The sequence below is a fragment of the Oncorhynchus nerka genome, linkage group LG3 (assembly GCF_034236695.1).
Source record: "Oncorhynchus nerka isolate Pitt River linkage group LG3, Oner_Uvic_2.0, whole genome shotgun sequence".
NCBI lineage: Eukaryota > Metazoa > Chordata > Actinopteri > Salmoniformes > Salmonidae > Oncorhynchus > Oncorhynchus nerka.
Window position 1 is genome coordinate 81,021,180 of NC_088398.1, and position 21,618 is coordinate 81,042,797.

The following is a 21,618-nucleotide window of genomic DNA, read 5'->3' on the forward strand; positions in this document are numbered from 1 at the left end:
GTGATGTCTTGTCAGTTACAATATTCAGAGATCTTGAAAATGAAACCGATTTATAGAACTATAACCAGATTGTTGCAAAGGTCACTTTCGGCCAAATGCTATTTATTTAAATTAGATATATTTAGTATATTTTTATTCAACAAATGTATAAGATTGGCTAAGATCATGTCATTGCAGAAATTCTGAGATGTAGCCAACAAAGCCTGCAATAATTATACCTGCATTTTATCAGCATACAGGACATTTTATATGTTGGGCATCTCTACATTTGATCAAAAATGTGTTTAAAAGACAATGATGTGACAGTTGTATCATCACATATCTGCATTGTGTTATAATATTTTCATCTCATCATGTCCTGAGGAAATATGTGAAGATGGTTGATAATATTATTTAAAGTGACAATCAAAATGAATGTTGTATCCATTTTTTGATTGGTCAGAGCAGATCAATGTTGAGAATAATTTTATAATGGCATTATAATAACTTGATGCCTGTTTTTTTTTTAAACGTGTTAAGGATCAGCGTGGTGGATGTGTTGTTACCTACCCTTACCACCTGGGGACGGCCCGTCAGGAAGTCCAGGATCCAAGATGCAGAGGGAGGTGTTTAGTCCCAGTACCCTTACCACCTGGGGACGGCCCGTCAGGAAGTCCAGGATCCAAGATGGAGAGGGAGGTGTTTAGTCCCAGGGTCCTTAGCTTAGTGATGTGTTTTTGAAGGCACAATGTGTGGTAAGGATGTCAGGTTCCTCTGCAATAAGTCCAGGATCCAAGTTATAAGTGGTGTTTAGTTTAGTCCCAGGGTCCTGAGCTTAGTGATGTGTTTTTGAAGGCACAATGTGTCCCCACGTCTTCATTTGGACATTGAAGTGAAATTTTTTGGCCCCAAACATTTTTTTTAACGAAGTCAACTGAATGTGTTTCATGATGCTTGTCTGTAAAGCAAAGTAGATCATTTTAACCTGATGACGGGTTAGGGTTCCCTTTTGGGAACAACCCCTCCCACGTTCAGCTGGAACGTGGCGCACGGAACGCAAAAATATTCTTAGAAATATTTAACCTCCACACATTAACGTCCAATAGCTCAAATGAAAGATAAACACCTTGTTCATCTAGCCAGCAAGATTTTCAGATTTCTAAAATGTTTTACGGCGAAAACATAGCACGTATTTATGTCAAACCACCACCAAAGACACAGCTAATTTGAATAGCCACGTTGAACAAAATCTGCAATCAACAACCGCAGGATTAAAAGAAAATTAATTCACTAACCTTTTGAAACTCTTCATCAGATGACAGTAATAGGACATGTTACACATCATCAGATGACAGTAATAGGACATGTTACACATCATCAGATGACAGTAATAGGACATGTTACACAGGACATTTATGTTTTTTTCAATAATATGCCATTTATATCCATAAATCTCTGTTTACAATGACGCCATGTTCAAATAATGCTACTCAAATGTCCGGAGAAATGATGATATCTGCCGGAGCTAACATCAGATAACAAGCAATACACATCATAAACTTTGACTAAATATACATGTTCTACATACAGATAGAAAAGATACACTTCTTCTTAATGCAACCGCTGTTACATTTATTTTTAACGTTACAGAATTCGTTCACTAGGCTATAATATGAGACGGCGCTCAGAAATTAGACTCCTCTATCTCGGAGTCCACAGAAACCCATTAGTAACGCATAAATATTCCCTTACCTTTGATGTTCTTCGATCAGAAGACGTGGAAGGAGTGATACTTACCAAAAACTGCGTTTGGTTTTCAAGTCTGTGTCTTTAGGTTATCAAACACGACAAATTCCGGTCGAAATGCAGCCAAAATTCTAGTGGATGAGCATCAAAACTTCAAAATTACATATTATATGTCGACTAAACTGGTCAAACTAAGTGCAGAATCGAGCTTTAGCATGTTCTAAACATACAAAACAATCCTTAGCGTGAACAGACAAACCGACATCGTTTGGTGAATCCTGGAAGAAAGAGAGCTCCGGACCCGACGCGCGCATGAAAGTACATGTATTTTCGCGTGACCCGGAGGTTTCAGCCCGCCAAAACTCGAGGGAGCGCGCGATTCTCACAATGACAGGCCCCACTGAAAGGGGACATCGCGGTGAAGAGATAGGAACTGTTCCCAGATCTGTAGCTCGTTGGGAAGGGTGGGGACGATGACGTCAAAGTTGTCCCAACTTTTCTGTTGCCAAGAGAGAGTTTGGGAGAATGGCTGCCCTGAGAGTTCTGCTTTACATACAGACATAATTTGAACGGTTTTAGAAGCTTTAGAGTGTTTTCTATTCACTAATAATTATTATATGCATATATTAGCAATTTTTGACAGATTTTTTTTCTGTTTACTATGGGCACGCAATTCCTCCAAAGGGGCCAGTAGTCAGCCCTATCTTTAACAGGTTTTAAGATTGTTCCTAATCGAACATCTCTGGAGAGACCTGAGAATAGCTGTGTAGCAACGCTCCCCATCCAACCGGACACAGGGGATCTGCAGGGAAGAATGAGAGAAAGTCCACAAATAGAGGTGTGCCAAGCTTGTAGCTTCATACCCAAGAAGACATGAGACTGTAATCGCTTCCAAACGTGCTTCAACAAAGTACTGAGTAAAGCGTCTGAATACTAATGTAAATGGGATATTTGTGCTTTTAATTTTTAATACATTTGAAAAAGTTTCCAAAAACAGTTTTGCTTTGTCATCGTGGGGTATTGTCTGAAGATTGAAGGGAAAAAATACTATTTCATCCATTTTAGAATAAGGCTGTAACGTAACAAAGTCAAGAGTGTCTCAATACTTTCTGAATGCAATGTAAAAGTCTGCTAATGTTATACATACCAGAGAAATCTCCAATCCAGATATGCTGTAAATCTACACTGAGCTGTATTGGTGTGTATTCTGGGGCCAATCTAAAAAAGGCTTAATTTGAATCCAGCTCTCTCTATATCTATTACCAGAGAGAGGGGGACCTGTATCCATGGTCTTGACCAGCTAGACAGATCACCTGCAGAGATGGAGAACCTTTACAATTAACCAGGGCTGGTAACAGGGTTTGACTTTTACTGAGAACTGGAGGAACATTGTTTTACTGCCTTTCTATTCAATAAAAACGCATTCAAATGCTACTTGTAGAACAGCAAAAACAATAAAAAAAAATAACACCAGCCATTATCGCCTTGGCTGCTGTAGGTTCATTCACCTCAGTCCATCTACAAACACACGGCATATTAACTATACGATTGTAATGTTATACTCCTAAAAGAGGGAAATGTGATGAATTATTCACGCTGACGTGTAGGATCAGCGACGAAATGAACATGTAGGACATTTATAGAACTGTATTTTTATTATTTTTTTTAATATAAAATATATATATATATTTTTTCAGCTTAATATTGCAGAAAGAATGTTGCTTCCATCAATGTAATTGTCTGCATAATTTCCAATCCCCCATATTTTTTGGTTAAATATATATCTATATACATTCACGCATGCATACATATACACATATATACATACACATACCTATTTACACATACATACTTTTTAAATAATATACCTTTATTATTATTTCCCCCTAACCCTACCACTGATCCCCCAATTAGAGTAAACTAATAAACACTTAGGCTTTTACTTTCAGTTTATACATCTTATACATCTTATTTTGCAGACACAATCTATTTTACAATAGTTATATTTAGTTTGTTTTTAGTCCTTCCTCTATTTCTGATGTCCATCCGGTTTGATTTCTACTTGTAACTGTGCTATTTCACAAAAGTTCTGAACCTATATACATTTGACAGACCCCGTATATTTTACATTGTTTATCTTGTTATTAGTCACCCTTCAGCTCCATTCAACCCCTCCCATCTGTCTCTCAACATCAGCCATTTTGGATTTCTATTTGCCATATATTTTCTCAACTGTACTGTGATGCTTCACAAAGGAATTGAACCTTTCTATTCTCATAGCTTCTACAGATTGTAAATTAAAAATACAAATTTCTGCTAAAATTATTATTATATTATTGATTGATTGACTATGGCTTTTCAAATCAACCAGTATTGCGATCTACAGCGTTAGTTCTAGGCAAATGTTGCAATTCTTCAGCCATTCCTGGGACCAAAAACGAGCTACATATGGACAATACCAAAACAAATGATCTAATGATCTAATTCTCACAACAGAATCTGCAGAGCTGGAAAGATTGTATCCTCCACATATATATAACATTCCATTGGTTGCAATAATTTTGTATAGTATTTTTAATTGAAATGTGAAGTTTTGAATCCGGCATTGTAGGCGTATCAATTCATAAACCATGTCCCATGAAATGGGTACACCAAAATCTTTTCACAACTATTTTGCAATTTAAATGGAACAGCTGTCAGTTTGGTTCCTAAATTAAATTGATGTGTTTTTATTTATCACACTTTTCTTTAACCATTTATGTTCTTTAATACAGGGCCGACATACAAGTTCCTTACTTTTTTCCCCTTCTACTTGCCTCTTCCATTTTTGTGGAAATGCTAGGTTGTAATTTTGGGTAGAGCAGACATTTCCATATATCTGTGTTAGATGCATGTGTGACGTAACTCTACCGGTCTTAATTCTGATATATTTCACTAAAATATTACCTTTTTTAAACATTTCTTCAAAAAATATATATTTTTTATCAAATGGTATATTTGAGTTTAACCACAATAATTTATGTATTATTTGTTCTGTCTTTTCAGGTGGATTAAACTGAAACCAACCAACTTTCTAAGGCTTTTTTGATATTTTGGAGATTATTTCCTTTTCAAACAACCGAAAGTGAGCTGTTGTAATCTGAATAAAGGGAAAAAGGCCCTTCTTGAACATAGGATATGACATTCTTAACAATTTACTAGAGAACCAGTTTGGATTTAAGTATAACTTTTGTATGACTGATGCCTTTAGTGAGAGGTCTAACGCTTTAATATTTAATCATTTCTGCCCTCTGAATTCATATTCTGTGTATAAATAGGCCCTTTTAATTTTGTCTGTCTTGCCGTTCCATATATAATTGAATATTTTTTGTTCATATCATTTAAAAAGCAGGTCACTAGGTGTAGGCAAAACTATAAGCAAATAGGTAAACTGTGATATGACTAAAGAGTTAATCATAGTGATTTTTCCACAAATAGACAGGTATTTGCCTTTCCATGGTTCCAAGATCTTATCTATTTTTGCTAACTTTTCTATTTCTTTCTTTTTTGTATACCGAGTATGTCCACATCTCCGTCAGACCATTTAATTTGTAAACTACATGGTAATGTAACATTTTAATTTTTTTGTGATCCAATACGTAATATAGTACACTTTTCATAATTTGGTTGTAATCCAGAGAGGAAATGTATCTAGATCGTCTATGAGGCCGTGGAGAGACTCTAAATGTGGTTTTAAAAAAAAACATGAATCATCAGCGTACAACGACACCTTAGTTTTTTTAAGCCCGAATTTCTAATCCCTTAATATTATTGTTTGATCTCATTTTAACAGCTAACATTCCGATGGCAATAATAAATAGATATGCCGATAGTGGACAACCTTGTTTTACTCCTCTAGATAGTTTAAAATGTTCTGAGATGTAGCCATTATTAACTATTATTAACTATTTTACACCTAGTGTTACTATACATAACTTTAACCCATTTTATAAGAGATTCCCCTAATTGAAATATTCTAGGCATTAATAAATAAACTCTAGTCGTACTTTATTAAAAGCCTTTTCAAAGTCAGCTATGAAACACAGGCCTGGTGTCCCCGATATTTCATAGTTGTCTATTGTTTCCAGTACTTATATTATCTCCAATGTATCATCCATGTAAAAAATCTGTCTGATTAGGATGAGTAATATCTGACAATACTTTTTTAAATTCTGTGCGCCAAGCATTTTGCTAGAACTGTATTGGTTGCATGTTGATTGCATTTTAATGTCGGCCTATAGGGAAGATAGGTCCTGTGGAGATGTTCATATAGAAACATATCTTCTTTTTAAGAAGTTTGATAAGATTAGTACAGATTTTCTCAGGGGACCATACATGGCCATACATGGGGACCATACATGGCCACCTACCCCAAGTCTGGGATCCACGGTACTAACCACTCTCTCTGCTTGCTTACTTTCTCGTTCCGTCTCTTCTGCTTCCTCCTGCATGCATTGCAGCTTGCCTCAGCCTCACAACTTAGAGCCACATGACTGTCTGTCTCAGTAGCCTATACTCTGTGAAGAAAACCTTATTATGAGAACTTAGTGCCACATGACTGTCTGTCTCAGTAGCCTATACTCTGTGAAGAAAACCTTATTATGAGAACTTAGTGCCACATGACTGTCTGTCTCAGTAGCCTATACTCTGTGAAGAAAACCTTATTATGAGAACTTAGTGGCAGATGTTTTGCTCCTGTTGAGGTGGGCTCCGTTTAACGTTAGCTTCTTAATTCATCCTTCTAGCTGGCTTAGTAATACTATCCAGAGCCCTTCAACGTTACTGCAATAGAAGTCTCTGCCATCAGCTAGTCACCTGGCTGACTGGAATATCTATAAGCGACTATTTATCAGTTGTCTGCTCATTTTTCAAGAGTAATTTTTTGTTTGTTTGGGGGATATCTGTAGACACGGCAGGAGACGCCGGACGCTTTTAAATGGCCTTTTGTCCGGCATCTCGCAAACACGCTGTCAGCAGAGCCGACAGTGAGATGCGACAGTTCGTTTCATGTTTCAGCCGTTTGAGAGAGTGGTGAATGTGCTGTTAAAAAGCAAATCCAGGAGGCAATCCAGGATACATAACGCACAAACCACTGTTCATGATTCCACTCGTTCACAAAGAGGCAGGCGGTAATAGAACTCAGTCAGATCTATAATATATGCATTCTGAGTTTTGATCAGTGCTGGGAGAAATATCCTATTTAGATGTTGAACTGCAATTGATTTTCTTTATTGTGTACAAAATATATCTTCTTATTATTATTATTATCTTCAAATTAGAGGTCTTGTCCTTATATGTGGTTAAGGCCATGGTGCCTGTGTTAGAAATGGTTATATCCATTGGCGACCCAACTGTTTACCTGAGAAAATAAAACAATTATTACAATTATTATTTTCATTAGACGTGCCCTTCCAAGAAAGCTCAAGGTCATTGCCTACAGATAGAATGACCGTCAAAACAAGTTATATCTTCCGTCGCTTTGGTTGGAATGATCTTTTAAAACATCAGTACTTACAACCCTTAGCTAGCAAGCTAGACAACCAGTCATCAGCCAGACAATCTACTGGCAAATCATTTTCAATCCATGTCATATGAAGAGAAATGATGGATAAAATGTATCGGTGCTCATTGGCCATAAACATTACACAACAAGTTGGAAATCGCAAATTCAACAATGAGCGGTTTGGAAGGAATCAGTGGCTAACTGCAAGCGCTGCAAAGCAATCCCTATTGTGCTTCCCCTTCCTGCTATTCGGTAGAGAGGGTGTGTGGTACATTTAATTTTTTTATTTAACCTTTATTTAACTAGCAAGTCAGTTATGAACAAATTATTGTTTACAATGACAGCCTAGGAACAGTGGGTTAAATTGCCTTGTTCAGGGGCAGAACGACTAGGCTACCTGCCGCCCCATGTCAGGGTTTAAGAGTCTCTTTTCCGAGCTTAAAAGATAAATATTGACACGCAACACCAGAAAAGGGCCAGAAAAGGCAGCATGGCTTCTGCTGCGTTCAAACAACTGGAAACTCGGAACTGGGAAATCTCAGACTTCAGTAAGTTCAAGACAACTGGGAAAAACGTGCTCCGACTGGGAAAATACATTTTGAATAGTCATCCAACTCACAATTCGAAGTCGGGAACTCGGGCTTCCTTCTAGGAAACCTGTCTTGAAAGCACCATAACTCCAGGGAATGCCGGACTTTGATGACAAAGTTTTATGACAAATTTGCCCACAAGAAGGACTGCCGCGCCACCTTCCTGTTCAAGTGAGCACAGGACAACTGAGTCCAAAAGTGTATTGTCTGCTGCTGCATAAATGATGCATTATGTCAGGGAGATATGTATACTGTAGATAGGAAAGTAATACTAAGTGTATGTTATGTAGTAATATGTCAGGGAGATATGTATACTGTAGATAGGAAAGTAATACTAAGTGTATGTTATGTAGTAATATGTCAGGGAGATATGTATACTATAGATAGGAAAGTAATACTAAGTGTATGTTATAATACTAGTAATATGTCAGGGAGATATGTATACTGTAGATAGGAAAGTAATACTAAGTGTATGTTATGTAGTAATATGTCAGGGAGATATGTATACTATAGATAGGAAAGTAATACTAAGTGTATGTTATGTAGTAATATGTCAGGGAGATATGTATACTATAGATAGGAAAGTAATACTATGTTATGTGTATGTCAGGGAGTTATGTAGTAATATGTCAGGGAGATATGTATACTATAGATAGGAAAGTAATACTAAGTGTATGTTATGTAGTAATATGTCAGGGAGATATGTATACTATAGATAGGAAAGTAATACTAAGTGTATGTTATGTAGTAATATGTCAGGAGATATGTATACTATAGATAGGAAAGTAATACTAAGTGTATGTTATGTAGTAATATGTCAGGGAGATATGTATACTATAGATAGGAAAGTAATACTAAGTGTATGTTATGTAGTAATATGTCAGGGAGATATGTATACTATAGATAGGAAAGTAATACTAAGTGTATGTTATGTAGTAATATGTCAGGGAGATATGTATACTATAGATAGGAAAGTAATACTAAGTGTATGTTATGTAGTAATATGTCAGGGAGATATGTATACTATAGATAGGAAAGTAATACTAAGTGTATGTTATGTAGTAATATGTCAGGGAGATATGTATACTATAGATAGGAAAGTAATACTAAGTGTATGTTATGTAGTAATATGTCAGGAGATATGTATACTATAGATAGGAAAGTAATACTAAGTGTATGTTATGTAGTAATATGTCAGGGAGATATGTATACTATAGATAGGAAAGTAATACTAAGTGTATGTTATGTAGTAATATGTCAGGGAGATATGTATACTATAGATAGGAAAGTAATACTATAGATAGGAAAGTAATACTAAGTGTATGTTATGTAGTAATATGTCAGGGAGATATGTATACTATAGATAGGAAAGTAATACTAAGTGTATGTTATGTAGTAATATGTCAGGAGATATGTATACTATAGATAGGAAAGTAATACTAAGTGTATGTTATGTAGTAATATGTCAGGGAGATATGTATACTATAGATAGGAAAGTAATACTAAGTGTATGTTATGTAGTAATATGTCAGGGAGATATGTATACTATAGATAGGAAAGTAATACTAAGTGTATGTTATGTAGTAATATGTCAGGGAGATATGTATACTATAGATAGGAAAGTATACTATATAGTTATGTAGTAATATGTCAGGGAGATAGGAAAGTAATACTAAGTGTATGTTATGTAGTAATATGTCAGGGAGATATGTATACTATAGATAGGAAAGTAATACTAAGTGTATGTTATGTAGTAATATGTCAGGGAGATATGTATACTATAGATAGGAAAGTAATACTAAGTGTATGTTATGTAGTAATATGTCAGGGAGATATGTATACTATAGATAGGAAAGTAATACTAAGTGTATGTTATGTAGTAATATGTCAGGGAGATATGTATACTATAGATAGGAAAGTAATACTAAGTGTATGTTATGTAGTAATATGTCAGGGAGATATGTATACTATAGATAGGAAAGTAATACTAAGTGTATGTTATGTAGTAATATGTCAGGGAGATATGTATACTATAGATAGGAAAGTAATACTAAGTGTATGTTATGTAGTAATATGTCAGGGAGATATGTATACTATAGATAGGAAAGTAATACTAAGTGTATGTTATGTAGTAATATGTCAGGGAGATATGTATACTATAGATAGGAAAGTAATACTAAGTGTATGTTATGTAGTAATATGTCAGGGAGATATGTATACTATAGATAGGAAAGTAATACTAAGTGTATGTTATGTAGTAATATGTCAGGGAGATATGTATACTATAGATAGGAAAGTAATACTAAGTGTATGTTATGTAGTAATATGTCAGGGAGATATGTATACTATAGATAGGAAAGTAATACTAAGTGTATGTTATGTAGTAATATGTCAGGGAGATATGTATACTATAGATAGGAAAGTAATACTAAGTGTATGTTATGTAGTAATATGTCAGGGAGATATGTATACTATAGATAGGAAAGTAATACTAAGTGTATGTTATGTAGTAATATGTCAGGAGATATGTATACTATAGATAGGAAAGTAATACTAAGTGTAGGGAGATATGTCAGGGAGATATGTATACTATAGATAGGAAAGTAATACTAAGTGTATGTTATGTAGTAATATGTCAGGGAGATATGTATACTATAGATAGGAAAGTAATACTAAGTGTATGTTATGTAGTAATATGTCAGGGAGATATGTATACTATAGATAGGAAAGTAATACTAAGTGTATGTTATGTAGTAATATGTCAGGAGATATGTATACTATAGATAGGAAAGTAATACTAAGTGTATGTTATGTAGTAATATGTCAGGAGATATGTATACTATAGATAGGAAAGTAATACTAAGTGTATGTTATGTAGTAATATGTCAGGGAGATATGTATACTATAGATAGGAAAGTAATACTAAGTGTATGTTATGTAGTAATATGTCACTATAGGGAGTAATACTAAGTGTATGTTATGTAGTAATATATATGATAGGAAAGTAATACTAAGTGTATGTTATGTAGTAATATGTCAGGGAGATATGTATACTATAGATAGGAAAGTAATACTAAGTGTATGTTATGTAGTAATATGTCAGGGAGATTACTATAGATAGGAAAGTAATACTAAGTGTATGTTATGTAGTAATATGTCAGGAGATATGTATACTATAGATAGGAAAGTAATACTAAGTGTATGTTATGTAGTAATATGTCAGGAGATATGTATACTATAGATAGGAAAGTAATACTAAGTGTATGTTATGTAGTAATATGTCAGGGAGAGTATATAGATAGGAAAGTAATATATGTATACTATGTTAGATAGGAAAGTAATACTAAGTGTATGTTATGTAGTAATATGTCAGGAGATATGTATACTATAGATAGGAAAGTAATTAAGTGTATGTTATGTAGTAATATGTCAGGGAGATATGTATACTATAGATAGGAAAGTAATACTAAGTGTATGTTATGTAGTAATATGTCAGGGAGATATGTATACTATAGATAGGAAAGTAATACTAAGTGTATGTTATGTAGTAATATGTCAGGGAGATATGTATACTATAGATAGGAAAGTAATACTAAGTGTGTTATGTTATGTGTAGTACTATATGTCAGGGAGATATGTATACTATAGATAGGAAAGTAATACTAAGTGTATGTTATGTAGTAATATGTCAGGGAGATATGTATACTATAGATAGGAAAGTAATACTAAGTGTATGTTATGTAGTAATATGTCAGGGAGATATGTATACTATAGATAGGAAATAATACTAAGTGTATGTTATGTAGTAATATGTCAGGGAGATATGTATACTATAGATAGGAAAGTAATACTAAGTGTATGTTATGTAGTAATATGTCAGGAGATATGTATACTATAGATAGGAAAGTAATACTAAGTGTATGTTATGTAGTAATATGTCAGGGAGATATGTATACTATAGATAGGAAAGTAATACTAAGTGTATGTTATGTAGTAATATGTCAGGAGATATGTATACTATAGATAGGAAAGTAATACTAAGTGTATGTTATGTAGTAATATGTCAGGGAGATATGTATACTATAGATAGGAAAGTAATACTAAGTGTATGTTATGTAGTAATATGTCAGGGAGATATGTATACTATAGATAGGAAAGTAATACTAAGTGTATGTTATGTAGTAATATGTCAGGGAGATATGTATACTATAGATAGGAAAGTAATACTAAGTGTATGTTATGTAGTAATATGTCAGGGAGATATGTATACTATAGATAGGAAAGTAAATAGTGTATGTTATGTAGTAATATGTCAGGGAGATATGTATACTATAGATAGGAAAGTAATACTAGTGTATGTTATAGTAATATGGGAGATATGTATACTATAGATAGGAAAGTAATACTAAGTGTATGTTATGTAGTAATATGTCAGGAGATATGTATACTATAGATAGGAAAGTAATACTAAGTGTATGTTATGTAGTAATATGTCAGGGAGATATGTATACTATAGATAGGAAAGTAATACTAAGTGTATGTTATGTAGTAATATGTCAGGAGATATGTATACTATAGATAGGAAAGTAATACTAAGTGTATGTTATGTAGTAATATGTCAGGGAGATATGTATACTATAGATAGGAAAGTAATACTAAGTGTATGTTATGTAGTAATATGTCAGGGAGATATGTATACTATAGATAGGAAAGTAATACTAAGTGTATGTTATGTAGTAATATGTCAGGGAGATAGATATGTAATACTAAGTGTATGTTATGTAGTAATATGTCAGGGAGATAATACTATAGATAGGAAAAGTAATACTAAGTTATGTTATGTAGTAATATGTCAGGGAGATATGTATACTAGATAGTAATACTAAGTGTATGTTAAGTAATACAGGGAGATAAGTGTATGTTATGTAGTAATATGTCAGGAGATATGTATACTATAGATAGGAAAGTAATACTAAGTGTATGTTATGTAGTAATATGTCAGGGAGATATGTATACTATAGATAGGAAAGTAATACTAAGTGTATGTTATGTAGTAATATGTCAGGAGATATGTATACTATAGATAGGAAAGTAATACTAAGTGATGGGAGAAATGTTATGTAATATGTCAGGGAGATATGTATACTATAGATAGGAAAGTAATACTAAGTGTATGTTATGTAGTAATATGTCAGGGAGATATGTATACTATAGATAGGAAAGTAATACTAAGTGTATGTTATGTAGTAATATGTCAGGGAGATATGTATACTATAGATAGGAAAGTAATACTAAGTGTATGTTATGTAGTAATATGTCAGGGAGATATGTATACTATAGATAGGAAAGTAATACTAAGTGTATGTTATGTAGTAATATGTCAGGAGATATGTATACTATAGATAGGAAAGTAATACTAAGTGTATGTTATGTAGTAATATGTCAGGGAGATATGTATACTATAGTATACTATAGATAGGAAAGTAATACTAAGTGTATGTTATGTAGTAATATGTCAGGAGATATGTATACTATAGATAGGAAAGTAATACTAAGTGTATGTTATGTAGTAATATGTCAGGGAGATATGTATACTATAGATAGGAAAGTAATACTAAGTGTATGTTATGTAGTAATATGTCAGGGAGATATGTATACTATAGATAGGAAAGTAATACTAAGTGTATGTTATGTAGTAATATGTCAGGGAGATATGTATACTATAGATAGGAAAGTAATACTAAGTGTATGTTATGTAGTAATATGTCAGGAGATATGTATACTATAGATAGGAAAGTAATACTAAGTGTATGTTATGTAGTAATATGTCAGGGAGATATGTATATATAGATAGGAAAGTAATACTAAGTGTATGTTATGTAGTAATATGTCAGGGAGATATGTATACTATAGATAGGAAAGTAATACTAAGTGTATGTTATGTAGTAATATGTCAGGGAGATATGTATACTATAGATAGGAAAGTAATACTAAGTGTATGTTATGTAGTAATATGTCAGGGAGATATGTATACTATAGATAGGAAAGTAATACTAAGTGTATGTTATGTAGTAATATGTCAGGGAGATATGTATACTATAGATAGGAAAGTAATACTAAGTGTATGTTATGTAGTAATATGTCAGTCAGGAGATATGTATACTATAGATGTAATACTAAGTGTATGTTATGTAGTAATATGTCAGGAGATATGTATACTATAGATAGGAAAGTAATACTAAGTGTATGTTATGTAGTAATATGTCAGGGAGATATGTATACTATAGATAGGAAAGTAATACTAAGTGTATGTTATGTAGTAATATGTCAGGGAGATATGTATACTATAGATAGGAAAGTAATACTAAGTGTATGTTATGTAGTAATATGTCAGGGAGATATGTATACTATAGATAGGAAAGTAATACTAAGTGTATGTTATGTAGTAATATGTCAGGGAGATATGTATACTATAGATAGGAAAGTAATACTAAGTGTATGTTATGTAGTAATATGTCAGGGAGATATGTATACTATAGATAGGAAAGTAATACTAAGTGTATGTTATGTAGTAATATGTCAGGGAGATATGTATACTATAGATAGGAAAGTAATACTAAGTGTATGTTATGTAGTAATATGTCAGAAGGAGATATGTCTACTATAGATAGGAAAGTAATACTAAGTGTATGTTATGTAGTAATATGTCAGGGAGATATGTATACTATAGATAGGAAAGTAATACTAAGTGTATGTTATGTAGTAATATGTCAGGGAGATATGTATACTATAGATAGGAAAGTAATACTAAGTGTATGTTATGTAGTAATATGTCAGGGAGATATGTATACTATAGATAGGAAAGTAATACTAAGTGTATGTTATGTAGTAATATGTCAGGGAGATATGTATACTGTAGATAGGAAAGTAATACTAAGTGTATGTTATGTAGTAATATGTCAGGGAGATATGTATACTGTAGATAGGAAAGTAATACTAAGTGTATGTATACTATAGATAGGAAAGTAATACTAGTGTATGTTATGTAGTCATGGGAGATATGTATACTATAGATAGGAAAGTAATACTAAGTGTATGTTATGTAGTAATATGTCAGGGAGATATGTATACTGTAGATAGGAAAGTAATACTAAGTGTATGTTATGTAGTAATATGTCAGGGAGATATGTATACTGTAGATAGGAAAGTAATACTAAGTGTATGTTATGTAGTAATATGTCAGGGAGATATGTATACTATAGATAGGAAAGTAATACTAAGTGTATGTTATGTAGTAATATGTCAGGGAGATATGTATACTGTATATGTTAGGAAAGTAATACTGTATATAGGAAAGTAATACCAAGTGTATGTTGTGTAGTATGCTGTTAGTAGGCCATGTGCTTCATCCTAATAATTTGGTTCCTTTCCCCCTCATAACTTAGCCCACTGTTCTGACTTGGTGGTGCACATTTAACCTATAGCCTGTTTTAGAGAAATGTCATCATCGAATTTTGTAAGAGCTTTCATTGTCTGCTGCTATGCCACCTTTATTTGTCCTTCGGGTTCTGACTTGGTGTACAGGGACAATAGCGTAAGAACGGCCCATGTTCTGAATTCTGTCGCTGTACATTTCAAAGTGCTGAACAAGTAGTTATATTGACTATGTCAGTCTTAGCTCGCTCATTAATGTCTTAATCAAAATTATGGATTGCCTATTTATCCCCTCATCGTTCCGTTATGCCATAGTTTGTACATATCAATTGTCAGTAGAAAGCACATTTTTGTAAGCAGCTCAGTCATATCAGCTATGTGTTTTATCAAGTCTGCTTTACACACAGAAGGTCCTGGGTTCGAGCCTCAGTAGAACCAGGTAGCCTAGCGGTTATAGAGGTGAGCCAGCAACCGGAGGGTTGCCAGTTTGTATTTCGCTATACTTGCATTAACATCTGCTAACATGTGTATGTGACAAATAATATTGGATTTGATTTGATTCTTCCTTCCTTTCAGGTTATGTCGATATAGGACTCGATTTACTGATACTTTTGTACCTGTTTCTTCCAGCATCTTCACAAGGTCCTTTGCTGTTGTTCTGCAATGCAGATAGCCCGGTTAGCCCGGTTAGCCAATGTGCGGGAGCCCTGGTTGGTCGGGCAAATTGAGGTAGTTGGGTTCATATGTGCATGAATGTATAATTAAAGTGACTATGCATATATGATAAACAGAGAGTAGCAGCAGCGTAAAACGAGGGGGGGCACACATCTGCAAATATTCCCGGTAGACATTTGATTACCTGTTCAGGAGTCTTATGGTTTGGGGTAAAAACTGTTGAGAAGATTTTTTGTCCTGGACTTGGCACTCTGGTACCACTTGCCATACGGTAGTAGAGAGAACAGTCTATGACTGGGGTGGCTGGGGTCTTTGACAATTTTTAGGGCCTTCCTCTGACACCGCCTGGTGTAGAGGTCCTGGATGGCAGGCAGTTTAGCCCTAGTGATGTACTGGGATGTACGCACTACGCCCGTAACAGGCAATGATGCAACCTGTCAGGATGCTCTCGATGTTGTAGCTGTAGAACCTTTTGAGGATCTCAGAACCCATGCCAAATCTTTTTAGTTTCCTGAGGAGGAATAGGCTTTGTCATGCCCTCTTCACGAATGTTTTGGTGTGTTTGGACCATTCTAGTTTGTTGGTGATGTGGACAACAAGGAACTTGAAGCTCTCAACCTGTACCACTACAGCCCGGTCGATGAGAATGGGGGCATGCTCGGTCCTCCTTTTCCAGTAGTCCACAATCATCTCCTTAGTCTTGGTTACGTTGAGGGATAGGTTGTTATTCTGACTCCACCCGGTCAGGTGTCTGACCTCCTCCCTATAGGCTGTCTCATCATTGTCGGTGATTAGCTTACCACTGTTGTGTCATCTGCAAACGTAATGATGGTGTTGGAGTCGTGCCTGGCCATGCAGTCATGGGTGAACATGGAGTACAGGAGGGGACTGAGCACGTAGCCCTGGGGGGCTCCAGTGTTGATGATGAGTGTGGCAGATGTGTTGCTACTTACCATCCCCACCTGGGGGTGGCCCGTCAGGATATCCAGGAGGTGTTTAGTCCCAGGATCCTTAACTTAGTGATGAGCTTTGAAGGAACTATGTTGTTGAACGCTGAGCTGTAGTCAATTTAACAGCATTCTCACGTGTTCCTTTTTTCCAGGTGAGAAAGGGCATGTATGACGTTCCTTGTAGTCTGTAAACAATTATTTTATATTTGCCTATCATTTTTGTATGTTCTCTATACTTACGTACCTGAAAATGTATTAATTGACCAATTCGGCCCATTTGGCAAGACTTGACTTGATTCAAAATTTTCTGCAATAATGTCATGCTTCACTGCATCAGTCTGAAACGTTGCACACATACTGCTTCCATCTGGTGGCACAAATCGAAACTGTGCAATGCAATACTAATGTCGTTTTATGGCCTTTCTCTTGCTTTTCAAAGATGATGAAAGAAATTATAATTTGAAAACATGTTTTTTTGTTTGTATTCTCTTTTACCAGATCTAATGTGTTATATTCTATTACATTAATTTCACATTTACACAAACTTCAAAAATGTTTCCTTTCAAATGGTATCAATAATCCTTGAAGGTCCAAGCAGTTAGATTTAAACTGAAATCTAAATGGTACTACAATCAAATGATAGTAAATCAGCTTTTTATTACCCATGTGGATTGTACTTTGGAAAAAAAGCTGTACTTTAATTTAAGGAAACATTTTATATTTTAGTTTTACAGAACATGCACATTTAAACTGTCATTTTGCTGTAAAAACACTTTTTTAATTAGATTTTTTTAGGTTACATTATTTACATATCATGATGTTTTGATAAGAATGTTGTGACATGGAATGTGGGGTTTGTTGTCACTATCAGCTCCATTATAACCATATCGTTCTGGAACATTGCCACGGCCAGTATATAATGAATCCTGTATAGGGAAAACTTTGGAAAAAACAGCTGTACTTTATTTATTTATTTACTTTATTTAAGGGAACATTTTATATTTTAGTTTTACAAAATATGCAAATGAACTGTCATTTTGCTAAAATAACACTTTTTTTATTTGATTTTTAGATAACATTATTTATATCTAATGATGTGTTCATATTTTTTTGATAAAATGTTTTCATTAGAATGTTGTCACATGGAGGTTTGTTGTCACTATCAACTACATTATAACCATATCTTTCCATAACATTACAACTGTCAGAATACAGTGAATCCCTATTTTGGGAAAATGATACAATTTGGGAAGTAGACAAATGTCTCCCCATGTTCCTAATAATCAGTGTTATGGTGGCTCTGTCACTAGCCCACTACTCTGATAGAACAAATATAGCCTTTGAGGACTATGCTGTGCTGTCATGTACACTTCAAACACTCAAGATTAGCCTTCCTACGTGAGTGGTGCACGTACCCACTATGAACCCTCCTGCATAGAAATGCAATGTAGTTGTGTTGCCCTCTGGTGGTTGAGTTAAGTATGTGCGGTGGAGGAGCAGAGTTTAATTGAGTGAATGAGTTGAGTCTTAGTTGTGTATCCTACTCTATGTAATAGAGGAGATTGTGTGAAAGGGCAGAGGATTTGGATGAGGTTTGTCCTCCATGTTAATGCTGGATCTAACTTTCCTTTCCTTAGATTGTTCTTGTTGTTTCTTCATATTATTCTAATAATTATTTTCACCGAATTTGTTTTATTTCTGATCCTGTATCTGTGTAGTCATGCTATTATTTCATATTATGGATATTTATGATTATTTATAAACGTTTTTCTTCTTATTTAATTTTGTACTATCAGATATACACATTTAAATGAGAACACTTAAAGTAGCCACCCTTTGCCAGCTTTGCACACTCTTGACATTCTCTCAACCAGCTTCACCTGGAATGCTTTTCCAACAGTCTTGAAGGAGTTCCCACATATGCTGAGCACTTGTTGGCTGCTTTTCCTTTACTCTGCAGTCCAACTCATCCCAAACCATCTCAATTGGGTTGAGGTTGGGTGATTGTGAAGACCTGGTCATCTGATGGAGCACTCCATTACTCTCCATGGTCAAATAGCCCTTACACAGCCTGGAGGTGTGTTTTGGGTCATTGTCCTGTTGAAAAACAAAATGGTAGCCCCACTAAGTGTAAAACAGATGGGATGGCGTATCGCTGCAGAATGCTGTGGTAGTGTAACGGATGTCATCTGGAGAAAGAGAGGAGGACCAAAGCGGAGCGTGGTAAGTGTTCATAATTTTAATCAAAGAAAGCACTGAACACTGAATCAATACAAAAATAACAAAATGAACGAACCGAAAAAGTCCTGTCTGGTGACATACACACGTAACACAAAGACAGAAAATAAAACACAATGGGAAAACAGGTTACCTAAATATGGTTCTCAATCAGGGACAACGATTGACAGCTGCCTCTGATTGAGAACCATACCAGGCCAAACACAGAAATAGAAAATCATAGATAAACTAACATAGACAACCCACCCAACTCACGCCGTGACCATACTAAAACAAAAGACAAAACAAAGGAACTAAGGTCAGAATATGACACGTAGGCATACTGGTTAAGTATGTCTTGAATTCTAAATAAATCACAGAAAGTGTCACCAGCAAAGCACCCCCAAACCATCACACCTCCTCCTCCATGCTTCACGGTGGGAACCACACATGCAGTGATCATCTCTTCAACTACTATGCGTCTCACAAAGACACAAATTTGGACTCATGAGACCAAAGGAAAGATTTCCACCGGACTAATGTCAATTGCTCGTGTTTCTTGGTCTCTTTTGAGACGTGTCTGTTAATTGAACTCTGTGAAGCATTTATTTGGGCTGTAATCTGAGGTGCAATTAACTCAAATGAATGAGCGTATCCTCTGCAGAAGAAGAACCTCTGGGTCTTCCTTTCCTGTGGTGGTTCTCATGAAAGCCAGTTTCATAGCGCTTGATGTTTTTTTGCGTTCTTGAAATTTTCCGGATTGACTGACCTTGATGTCTGAAAGTAATGATGGACTGTCAGGCTTTTTTTGGCTTAGATTATGGGCTCCCTAGTGGCACAGGGTAGCCTAGTGGTTAGAGCTTTGGACTAGTAACCGTTGTCATGTTCAAATCCTGACCTGACAAGGTAAAAATCTGTTGTTCTGCCCCTGAACAAGCAGTTAACCCACTGTTCCTAGGCTTTGTCATTGAAAATAAGAATTTGTTCTTAACTGACTTGCCTAGTTAAATAAAGGTAAAAAAAATAAAAAAAATACAGTGTACTGTTACTTCTGAAAATGAGTATCTCATGAGTATCTCTCAATCACATTAATATCTCCTCAATCACTGAAAACGTGTGCTTCTTATTGTAGGTCATAGAGAAGAGATACTTCACAAGAGTCCCAAGTCAAGTAAGTAAGTGTTTGTCTTTGCCTCCATAACAAACATGCAACACTGGTCCGGTCTTTGCTTCCATAACAAACATGCAACACTGGTCCGGTCTTTCCCTCCATAACAAACATGCAACACTGGTCCGGTCTTTCCCTCCATAACAAACATGCAACACTGGTCCGGTCTTTGCCTCCATAACAAACATGCAACACTGGTCCGGTCTTTGCCTCCATAACAAACATGCAACACTGGTCCGGTCTTTCCCTCCATAACAAACATGCAACACTGGTCCGGTCTTTGCCTCCATAACAAACATGCAACACTGGTCCGGTCTTTGCCTCCATAACAAACATGCAACACTGGTCCGGTCTTTGCCTCCATAACAAACATGCAACACTGGTCCGGTCTTTGCCATGTTGAAACCATTAATTTATCAGCTCTCGACTTGAAACATAAAACCATCTCCTTTTCTCTCTCCAGGTTTCACAGAGAGGAAACCCTTTGACTTCAGAAGCCCCCACTCTGACTGAGAGGAACAACACAGGTCTCTGTGGTTTCAGCATCATGCCTCTGTGCAGTCTCTCACTCAACAGGTCAACATCCCTTTATTTCTCTCTCTCAATGAAATTTCTGTGTAAATACTTGACCAGTTAATTGTTTTTGACTGCAATTGAGTGGGCCCCTAAATAGTGGAAGACATCCTGGGTATGCTTGGGGAAATTTTGGTTCAAATGCACACAGCATAGTTATAGGAATTTATATATCAAATATGTTGTTTTTTTAAAAAAATACTTTCAACAAATGTAATTCATGTCATTGTTATCTTAAATATTTGTTTGCTATGTTAGCAAATGGATTGTATGTTTTTTTTTGTGAACATCCCATTTTAACACGTAGAATAAAAACAAAATATGACACAATAAAGATGTATTCGGTGTTTACATTTATTTTCCAATTCTAATCGCTAAAAAAAACAAAACATTTGTGTAAAATTGAGAGGACATTAATCGCAGACACTAAAGGTATTTTCGTCTACACATGGGTGTCCTTGGGACAATCACATTCCTTGGAATAAGTAAGAGCAGACCCTGGGTCCAAGCATGGGATGCTTCCTGTGGTATCGTTGAATAGGACCCGTCCTCTTAGTGCTTGTCGATATTTGGTCTAAGAGTTTGACCGCCCATTCCGGGAAATTAAAGCGACTATAAGAAAATCAGTGTGGATGAGCATACAAGGTGTGTGTGCCCTGCTGTAAACTATGTAGACACAGGGTGTGTGCTATGAATCACTGTTTTAAAGGTACAGGAACAGATACTAGATTAGATTAGATTACC

General features: G+C 35.2%; 1 long non-coding RNA gene and 1 pseudogene across 1 annotated transcript; both read left to right on the forward strand.

Moving 5' to 3' along the window:
• The window catches only part of LOC115137762 (interferon-induced GTP-binding protein Mx-like), a 31,357-nt pseudogene extending 25,761 nt beyond the window's left edge, over positions 1–5,596 (forward strand).
• A 12,114-nt stretch (positions 5,597–17,710) lies between these two features.
• LOC115137607 (uncharacterized) lies at positions 17,711–21,161 on the forward strand. The gene is made up of 3 exons (XR_003864817.2): positions 17,711–19,139; positions 20,266–20,304; positions 20,765–21,161. It is a non-coding gene; the product is annotated as an uncharacterized LOC115137607 (long non-coding RNA).
• The last annotated feature ends 457 nt before the right edge of the window (positions 21,162–21,618 follow it).